Here is a 10,644-nt window from a genome sequence, read left to right on the forward strand (position 1 = left end):
GGGACCCCAGCGACTGGAGTTAGCGACAGTTGTGAGCCGGGAATTGAAGGCCTGCTCTTTTCTGAAAGGAAACAGAGGTTCAATGAATCTTGGGGAGACAGGAGGTGGAGGGGAAGAATAGGAAGAGTGGAGGGAGGGGAGGCTTTGGTCAGGATGTACTGTATGACAGAAGAATAAATAAAAATCAAAAGGAAAAAAGTATGGGCCTGGAAAGCTGCAGAGCCGAGGAAGGCATCTCACCAGTCAGGTCTGGCTGCTTCTGGAAAGTAGGTCTGAGAAGATCTGTAATTTAACTTTATAGTCAGACTTTATCACCACACAGATGAAATTTATTAACTGGGCACACTGGTACCAGTGGGGGTATAGCTCAGGGGTAGAGCATTTGACTGCAGATCAAGAGGTCCCCGGTTCAAATCCGGGTGCCCCCTTATTTATGCTGGATTCTGGTCACTGACTTACCAGGTTTATCTTAGGGAGGCCACCCATGGAGTTAGAAAGTCTTCATTAGCTGAAGTTTCTAGAAGCAATGTTTCTATGCCCATTTACTTCTGTGGGTTCCATTCTCAGGCACACTGGCTGAAAGGACCAAGCAGACGCCAAGCAGGCTGCTCAGTCTTCTCTCAGAGATCAGGCCTCAATTCAGTTTCCTGAGACTTGAGCAAGCAGCTTCTGGGAGGGCCATGAACAAAAGACATAGTCCTTGCAGTAGCTCCCTTTCTGCACTACTCTGACCACTCAAGGTTCAGCCAATTGTTTACTGTCTCGAACCCCTCACCAACTTAGAGCTACGTGCATGGGTCCATGTGAACGTGCAAGGCCAGCCAGCTTCCATGGCAGCTCAAGGACAAAGCCTGGGACTTGTCCAGGCCTGCCTAAAAATGTTAACTGTAACCCCCAACTAATGCTAGCCAATTAAAAGTTACTAACATAATTGCCACTTGCATAAACCAATCCTGAGTCTGTTTCTATGTAGTTTGTAAACCCCAAGCCCCCTTGCTTTAAAAACCTGCCTCATCGCTACTCAGGGTCTCTCCTGCTGTGCTGCTGAGTCAGACGGATGGAGAGTCCCAAGTTAACTCATAATAATACAAAGACTCTTTGCTTTTGCATCCGATTTGGTCTCTTGGTGGTCTTTGGGGGACTCTGGGTACAATAGGCCCAAACTCTGGAACCCACAAAGTGCATTAGTACAATGCACACAGCTGACCTCTGACCTATGCTGTCTTCTCTACCTTCTTGTTTTTCCCCATCTGTATTCTTTCCCTCATCCTCACTGGGATAGTTTTAATAGTCAGTTCGACACAATGTAGAATCACCTTGGAAATAAAGTCTCAATGAAGGATACAGTGTCTAGATCAGGTTGGCCTGTGTTCCTTGATGTTGGGGATTGTCTTGATGATTAAGTTATGAGATTGATATGAAGACACAGCACTGTTCCCTAGGCAGGGATCCTGGATTGTGTGAGTGTAGAAAGTGTGCTCAGCACTAACAAGCATGTGTGCACCTATTTTTCTCTGCTGTTAATGGTAGATGTGATGTGACTAACAGCTTAAAGTCCCTGCTGCCTTGACTTCCCTGAAATAAGGGACTGTGTCCTGAAATTGAGAGCTAACACCAACCCTTTCCCTCACTTGCCTCTTATCTGGGCATTTTATCATTTTATCCTAGTCCATGGCAGTTTCAGTAGAAAGAACCAGTATCTGCATCTAGAACCATGTATGGAAGCCAGCATAGCAACTGGACAGGGCCAGAGTAATGACCCTAAAGACGAGGGGCCGGGGGAGGTCAGGAGTGTGCTGTCTTCTGCCTACACTGGGGAACTCCAGTTGATTCTCCAGAGCTGGGGATTGAGGATCCCAGGCTGTGGGGTGAAGCCTGGATTCCAGGCTGCTTGTTGGCCTGTTGGGCATCCAGTGGTGGCTGTTGACTGGCACCTCTTCTAACTGGTCAGGATCTGTGCTGTGGCAGCTGTGCTTCAGCATTTTAAATTTCACTCCACAGAAAAAAACTCTCACCAAAGATTTGAACTTTTCACAAACAGCTTTTGCTACAGCGCCTTGTGAAGGGCCAAGCAGAGCCTGACTACTCTGGAGCTCTAAGTTGTACCATGGACAGCTCCACAGCCTGCAGTCTTGGCTGAAGACACAGAAGGAACATGTGAACCCCAGCACTGTGCAGCACCTCAGCTATTTCTGCCAAGTGACTAAGATTGCATAAAACAATAATCAGATTATCCCAATGCTGTCTAGTGAGATGGCTCAGGAGGCTTTATCACTTGCTGCACAAGCCTGAGAATCTAAGTTTTGATCCCCAGGACCCATATGAAAAAGCCAGATCTGGGGGCACAGGTATGTAATCCTAGCACTCCTACAGAAAGATGGGAGTTGGAGTCAGGAGAATCTTTCTGGAAGCTCGTGGCTGGTGAGCTTGGAGTGTGCATCTCAGTTTCAAGCAATAAGAGGGATTCTGCTTCAAATAAAGCAGAAGGTGAGGTCTGATACATGTTCCATGGCATGTATACACCTTCATGTACACACACACACACACACACACACACACACACACACACACACACCATCACCAGTGTTGGGAGTCTTAAATCTTTTCATTAGTGGTGAGTCTGAGTCTGGTTCCCTAGGGCACTGGAGATGAGAAGTCACAGAGCATATTTTGTCCTTGGCTGAGGCAGTGCAGGGATATAGTAATGAGGAGAGTCTACACAGGTACAAAGGCAAAAAATCACTGGCAGAGCCATTGCCTACATGTCAGGCAACCCCCACTCAACGCTGTCCTCTGCTCAGCACACCAGTGTCCATGTCTGCTCCTGAGACCGTAGACTCTCTGGTTCTCACTTCACCACAGTTCTGAGGACTCAATCAGTTCTTCAGGGTTTATCTTCTTCTGATACATCAAGAGATTCAGCAAATGGAGACCAAGAGGGAGGAAGAGGAGAGACAATGGGGGCTGCTCCATCCCTGCTCCAGAAGGCTGATACAATAGGCCCTGCATCACAAATGTGGACTCGGATACGGCTTGGTCATTATGCGGTTTGTCGTGTTTGGGCCTGATTTATCCAATATTTTTGATCTATATCATGGAAATACTTATATAGAATTAATAGCTATAAACAACCCACAGGTATGAATCATCCCCACAGTTTCTTAGACACCGAGATCATCCTCAGGTCCTGTTTCCAGAGAATCTGATTTAGGGGTTCTCAAGTGGGGACTAAGAACATTTGCTTCGGGCCTACCTTTTCCTACCTGCCATGTGTTCTTAGATTTGCCATAGTAAACATCTATTTCCTTCTGTGGAGCAGGCCTTGAATCACACAGAGAGGGAGTGGTTACCCCAATAAACTGCCTTGCAGGTCACTGTTGCAGTTCACAGAGCCCACAGCTGGGTAAGACTGTTGATGACTTTGCAAAGCACTTTCCAGCTGGACCAAAGCTAGCCAACAGAGAGGAAGCTTCCTGGTCAGTACCACTTGGTCCCCCATGTGCTGTGACTAGTTTGTGTGGTGTCTTCAGCAATAGGGTTTTGTCACTAAGTTCTGTTGAGTGTCTGAGAGCAATGGCAATAGCCTGTATTGTCCTGGGGGCCTCTGGGACACCAGAGTTTAATTGGAATTGCTCCACACAGGGGATTATGCTCATCTGAGAAGCTATAGATGACCAAATAAAACATCCAGTTCCGGGCAGGGATACCTCCCTTTGAGTTGTTGGTCAGAGGTGTGCTGGAGCTCTGCCCAACCATGTTCCTTATTGTCTCCTAGTGTCAAGGAGTGCCATTGACAGGTTACTGCCATGGTGATTTCTTGTCCTGTAAGCATCACCTGCTCCTTGTAGCCCAGGTTTTTAAGATCTTCCCTTTGGTCTTAGATTTCTTTGACATTTGCTATTGAGTTCACTTTTCATCCATTGTGCCCAGTACTTACCAAATCTGATGGAAGTCCATATCTTAACTTATGGTAAATTTTCTTGTATTTGCCCTTCCATCATTTTCTGTTTCTGGTCATCGTAGTAATGGGGATAGAGTGTGAATTCAGAGTCATGAGTGTTTGGGCCCTTGGGTGAGGGTTCTGTTAAGAGGCTAAGTCATCCTCTTATAGGACATCAAATTATTCTGTATTATGCCACCCAGAGAGGGAGGCTCTGGAGTTTATTTAATAAACCTCAACTAATGGAGACTTCCTAGCTTTACTGAGGTCCTTCTCAAGGCGCATATGGTAAATTAATAACAAAAATCAAATTTAAGCAAGGGGGCACCTGGATTTGAACCAGGGACCTCTTGATCTGCAGTCAAATGCTCTACCCCTGAGCTATACCCCCACTTATAGGTAAGGTAACCTCTCATTAGCATCTCTTCAACCTTGGCACCACACCCAGGCTTCCTACGTGTTCACGATCAACTGGTTCTTCCTAATGATCTTGACCTGGCAAGATTTTTCTATTAAAGTCTGCCCTCCACCCTTCTCTCCAACCTTAGTCAGCCCATCTCAATGTCCTTTCTCTCATGTGGTTCTGGAAAGGGCACTTAACTGTGGTGTTTTCCTTAAGTTCACACTCAGTTTTCTTTATGTGGCCAAGACAAGAGCTGGTGATTCTGGATTTTCAATGGTTCAAACCTTTTGCCCAGAGACAACTTTATCTGTACTCAAAGATATCAGGAGAGTGTCCTTTACTTCTCTACATCATTTATTCACTCAACAAACACCCATGGAGCTTCCTATGTTCTGGTCACTATCAGCCATGCTGAGGACACAAAGTGAGGTCAGCCATTCCCCTTTTCCTCAGAGTCTTAGTCTAAATAGGAGACAAATTCATGGATCCAAGTCTTTCCTCAGAAGTAGCAGGAGCCAAAGCACAGGCTAGGGGGAACAGCATGTAAAGAGTTTCCCTTCTCGGAGCTCAGGAGTGACTTCCTGAGGGATTGACTATGAAAAGTTGCCAGAGGAAGAATCACACTCTCATCTTTATAGGACTCCTCTATACTGACTTCCTGCACTGACTGAGCCATACAGAGCCTTGGAGGCCAGAGTGTGTCACAACATGAGTGTGACCTGGATGGGTCTTACAGTGAGTCCTGTACTAGCCTCTCTCATACAGAGCACAGGGAACACAGTGCATTAGTTTTTTTGTCTCAGTGTTAACCAATACTTCAGATTTGGTCTCTTGTATCTAAAAGAGACACTAGGAAGGGGGCACCCGGATTTGAACCGGGGACCTCTTGATCTGCAGTCAAATGCTCTACCCCTGAGCTATACCCCCATCTGCTTCATGTATATCTAATAAACATCTCTGAACCTGTGTGTTCACCCCCTGACGTGCTAGTACTCTGCTATCATCTGCTTTCTCCTGTGAGGCCCAGTCCTGAGCCAACTGCACACCTGTGTGCCTCCTCCTCATGACCAGCACCCTCCTGTCCTAGTTCACAGCTGAGACAGACGTACAAATGTCCAGAAGTCTGTATTCAGCTCATCCTCCACACCCATCTGGAGAAGCCAAGCTCAAAGGGTTGGATCTTAAGCGATTCATAGCTTCTGGAGGAGGAAAAATAGTTTTCTCACTGATGTTCCAGTGGATGACCCCACACCCAGAAGCATATGGATAGCACACATTTGATAACATAAACCTAGGGGTGTAGATGTAGGATGGATCTGGGACAAGGAGTTAAGTAATGGAGTTGAGAGTGAATATATCAAAATACATTGTATGAAATTCTCCAAGAACTAATGAAAATATTTTAAAGAAACATATTTTGTCCTCAGCAATAGGGCCTTACCTTCTCGTTGTGGAGAATAACCAATAATAGTCTTGGGAATGGCTGGTAATAATTTTTTTTTGTGGAGGGTTCCATGGAACCCCTTTGACCAGCAATTCTACATGATATAACCGATTTCTGGCTCTGGAGGTTTTACTTACTGGAATTTAATTTCCTTTCCTATAGGCACATATTTCAGGAGGCTCCTAAAATAGCTGGTTTCTGTGTAGTTTTTAAAAGACCATTGTTAGTGTCCCTTCCTATAGCCTTTTCTTGTCCATGTCTCTCATCTTCCTCCCTAGTTAAATGATGCTATTTTGATTTCATCTTTATCTCTCTGTATGACTATTTTCTATTTCCTCTTCTTTGGAAGATCCTTTCCTCCCCATTGTCCCTTAGCAGGTTCCTAAATGCTGTGGTTAGTTGGGTTGTAACCCACAGATCAAATTTTTATAAGCTTACATCCATGTATAAGAGGAGACATGAAATATTTGCCTTTTTGGTTATTTGAACCTCACTCAGGATGATTGTCTCTAGCTCCATCCATTGTACTGGAATTTTCAAAACTACATTTTTCTTAAAATCTGAGTAATGTTCCATTGTGTAAATATACCACATTTTCATTATCCATTCATGAGTTGATGGACATCTAGGGTGTTTCCTATTTCTGGTTATTATGAATAGAGCAGTAATGAAAATGGATGAGTATTTTTCAGTAAGATGGAGAGTCCTTTGGGTAGATTTTTAAGAGTGGTATTGCTGCATCTTGAAGTAGATTGATTGTCTGAAGACAGCCCTTATTTCATAAAACAGAGAAGTTAAGGTGGTGCTTAAGTTCTTCATACCAACTGACAAGCATTCATGGTGCTAGTAATTACCCTGTGCACTACCAGAGGAGAAAGGTAATCATCAATATCACCCAGATACAAATCCTTGACCTGCAACAGTCAACTGACTACAAGACATAACTGACTACAAGACATACTAGTTCAATACTGACACAAATGTTATAAGAGTAACCACTACTTTTACAAAACGGGGTTTAAAGGCCAATCCATGAGACAGAACCCATATGTTACATTGCTACAATAGCCATCTAGGTCATGGGCCCTTAGAGAAAACCCCACTACTAATTTTCTGCTAAGGAACATAGCAATAAAACAATTCCTAATGACATACTGCTATATTGCACAGTCCACATCAGAGAAGCTTCTCCTTGCAGTAGATGGAAATGAACACAGAGACCCACACTGGACAATGGACAGAGAGTGAGAGACTTTGGAGCACTCAGTCCTAAATGGGATGCCTTCATCAACGTCCTCTACTCAAGTCTCAGGGTTCTACGGTGATGAGGAGGCAGAAAGGAATTAAGAACCAAAGGCGATGGATGACTCCAACGAACCAGTGCCATCCATTTTGTATTTTACTTTGCCCTTCTTGCTCCTTTTCATTGTAGATCTGCAGAAGGGTGATCAGTAGTAACCATGTGACACCATCAACACCAGGCTGTCTTGGAATCTCCTCTGCCAGTGACACATCCAAAACTCTTGAATTTATCCTCAGGCAGATTTTTAGACATGACTTTTTGTCACTTTTTTTTGTATAAACACACACTTTGTGAACATATCATAAGATAAGCACTACTGTTTTCCAAGCTCCTATTAGTATGACCCGGTAAGTCACACAACATTCAACTGTCTTTCTAATCCAAAGTCCCAACGTCTTCCATATTCCACCCAAACCCAGCAATGTCAGACCTGTCATAGCAATAACACAGGCCCTGGTTTCAACTTTTGTCCTAGTTACTATTCTGTGTTACTATAGTGTAACATATATAGTCAATATAGTGTTCCTTTGTTGTGAAGAGACACCATGATGAAGGCAACTTATAAAGAAAGCATTTATGGGAGCTCGCTTACAGATTTGGAGAGTTAGTCCATGATCATCATGGTGGGAAGCATGGTGAAGGTAGGCAGGCATGGCACTAGAGCCCCAAGAGTTTACACCTGATCTACAAGCAGGAGGCAGAGAGTAAGACTGGGCCTGATCTGGGATTTTGAAACCACAGAGCACCTCCCAGTGACACATCTCCTCCAACAAGGCCACATCTCCTAATCCTTCCTAAATAGTCCACCAAATAAGGACCAAACATTCAAATATATGAACCTATGGTGGCTGTTCTCATTCAAACCACCACATTTTTTTAATGAAAAAATCTTTAAATTAAATATAGAAACTACTAGTATAGTATGTGGGAAGAATTATATGCCTTATCAAGGATACAAAGGCTAGAAATTTTACTTCCATTCACCTCACAGGAGGGGTTCATTACCCAAAAGAAGGAGTGTCATTTTATTAAGAAGCATCAAAGATCAAAATCTGGGAAAGAGACACTGCTACACAGAAGAGATGGTAGAAAAGAAGAATGTCATGGTGAAGGAAGTCACAGGGCCTTGACCATGCAACTGGCTTTTGGGGACAACCAGAACACAAGGATCAGGAGCCAGGTCACTCCTGGAAAACAGAAAGTAGAAATGTTCATTAGACAGTAGAAATGTTTCCATGCATGGAATATTGTTCTGGAAAGTATTTCATGGAGAACTCAGGGTTTGTGGAAGATGTAGATATTTAAAGAAAATGAAACAGTTTAAACATAAGACTACCATTAACTTCAGGAAAATCAAAAGTTCTACCCGATATCTTTGTCCTGTTTAGAATGATGCACATCAACAAGTCATCATGATAAAAACATAGAAGGTCATCCAACATACATTGGGACATGAATGTAATGGGAAAGTGAGAATGGAAGAAGACATGAAAATTATAATCCTCTTCTACAAGTCAGTTAGTTACTGTTGTCTAGACCTGATTAAATCAGACTTGCCACCCCATATGCATTTTATGTAAGTGCATAGGCAGAGGAGAAGAGAGGGCTAAACCTTTGGAGAATGGCTCCCTTTGGGTGACAGGAGCAATAAGAAGAAAGAGTATTCAGGGATATAAGTGTTTTTGTCTTAATGGTCTTTTAAAATATTATTGAGTTTTCAAAATAATTGAATTGTGCCATATATTTTGAAATAAATATATGGCAATGAGTTTGTGGTGTGGTGATTGATCTGAAGGCCAGGGTAGAGGCCACAGCTTCAGAATTCCTGACCCTCTGTGTCCTCCTGCCCTGCTGTCAGAGGTCCTCAATGACTCACTCATTCCTGAAGAGACATCTTCACCATCTACCCAGCAACTACCCTCAGGGGCAACACTCAGATCATCCATGGGCTGGAGAGATGTCTTCACATGCAGGTACCACATAGTTCCCCAAAGAAGTTAGGCAGAGTCTCTTCACACTGAGGACTTGTGCATAACTGAAGAAATCAGACATGTAAATCTGAAGTCCTTTAGTAGCTTATGCCTCTCTGATTCCAGCTATGCTGTTCCACAGGCTAAGGTGTGGGGGTGCCAAAATGACAACATGGGGCAGAGTTGGAGACACTGGGGACTGGAGTGGGACCTGTCTGAGCTGAGTTTGTGGAGGCAGCAGTGCTGGTCTTACCAAATCTTGTGAGACAAGTAAAAACTGTAAATTGTAAGACTGTTGAGTGTGAAGGTGAAAGGCACTTCCTAAATATCCAACAGGGAGGCAGCATAGCTCAGGGGTAGAGCATTTGACTGCAGATCAAGAGGTCCCTGGTTCAAATCCATAGTTCTCTATGTTTTTATACATGTTTTTATAATACACACTTAGTACTATTTTTCTTCCAATTTTTACATGTATGGTCCTCAGCAGAGCTGGGAGCTACAGGCCAGCCTGACATTTGGATGGATGGCTACCTCCCATCTCTTCCAACAAGCTCCATGTCCATCCCCCTGTTATAAATGTCTCTACTCTAACTGAATATATCTAGTTTCTCTGGTTCTGTTGGGAACTTAAAGAGAAGGCATGGACTATGGTGGAGAATTCTTCTGGTTTATCCAGGCACAGCTGCCATACAGACAGCCAGTGTCCAGGGACCAGAAAGGAAAGCTGAACCATAAATTATCTCCCTTCGTTACTGTCTGGTGTACATGTCAGAACTAAGGAGAGAATTATTGAGACTTCTTTTTATTGTTTTATTAAAAAATAAGATTTGAGAGTTAAATAATAGGGAAATAAAGCGGAGAGATCCATGAAAGATGGAGAAACGGTCACACACTCTCTTCTCTGCTTTCCGGGCTTGAAAAACGGCCTTGGTCTCCACCAGCCCCTCCTTCTTCCTTCTCTGTGTGTCTCTCTAGCTTTCTCTCAGTGTGCCAGAAAACTCTATGGTTCATTCTTGCCTGCTTAGTGTTTACTCTGGCCTCAAACCAAGGTCTCACTCCATTAGTGGCCTCAGAAAGGCAACACAAACAAATTTTCTGCAACATTTCCCCCCTCCCCCTTTTGTCTAAATAAAGAGGAAGGGTTTTAGCTCTAACATAGTAAAACTATATAAAATAAAAGCAAGTCTCAAGTAAGAAGTAACTTCAGAATGTCCAGTCCATTACTATTTGGAAAATTTAAAGAAAATAGCCCATATTCTGTCTTATCTAACTATGGAAAATTATAACTATAACTATCTAATCTTCAACCTCATCAGAGACCTGAGAAGGATATAATATTACCTAATTAAACAGGAAGTACAGAGCAAGCAACTTCCAAAACAAAACAAACAAAATGACAGAAATATCTGGCTGACTGGACAGTCACCCCAAGTTTCCTCTGCAACATTGGGACACTCATCTTCAGCCTATGGCCCTAGAATATGACAGATTTTCTATGATGCAGGTATTTTAAAGGACTCTCCTAACTTGTCCTGACAAAGTTTGACAGTTATTTCCTTTTGTGTCCTGATTGTCTAATCTGAA

At 43.3% G+C, this 10,644-nt stretch overlaps 3 non-coding genes across 3 annotated transcripts; 1 reads left to right on the top strand and 2 right to left on the bottom strand.

The window, feature by feature from the left end:
- Positions 1-356: 356 nt before the first annotated feature.
- On the top strand, positions 357-428 carry Trnac-gca (transfer RNA cysteine (anticodon GCA)). Its single transcript has one exon. It is a non-coding gene; the product is annotated as a tRNA-Cys (tRNA).
- Positions 429-4,259: 3,831 nt separating this feature from the next.
- Trnac-gca (transfer RNA cysteine (anticodon GCA)) lies at positions 4,260-4,331 on the bottom strand. Its single transcript has one exon. It is a non-coding gene; the product is annotated as a tRNA-Cys (tRNA).
- An 867-nt stretch (positions 4,332-5,198) lies between these two features.
- Trnac-gca (transfer RNA cysteine (anticodon GCA)) lies at positions 5,199-5,270 on the bottom strand. Its single transcript has one exon. It is a non-coding gene; the product is annotated as a tRNA-Cys (tRNA).
- Positions 5,271-10,644: the final 5,374 nt, after the last annotated feature.

This window comes from Peromyscus eremicus, chromosome 3, assembly GCF_949786415.1.
Source record: "Peromyscus eremicus chromosome 3, PerEre_H2_v1, whole genome shotgun sequence".
NCBI lineage: Eukaryota > Metazoa > Chordata > Mammalia > Rodentia > Cricetidae > Peromyscus > Peromyscus eremicus.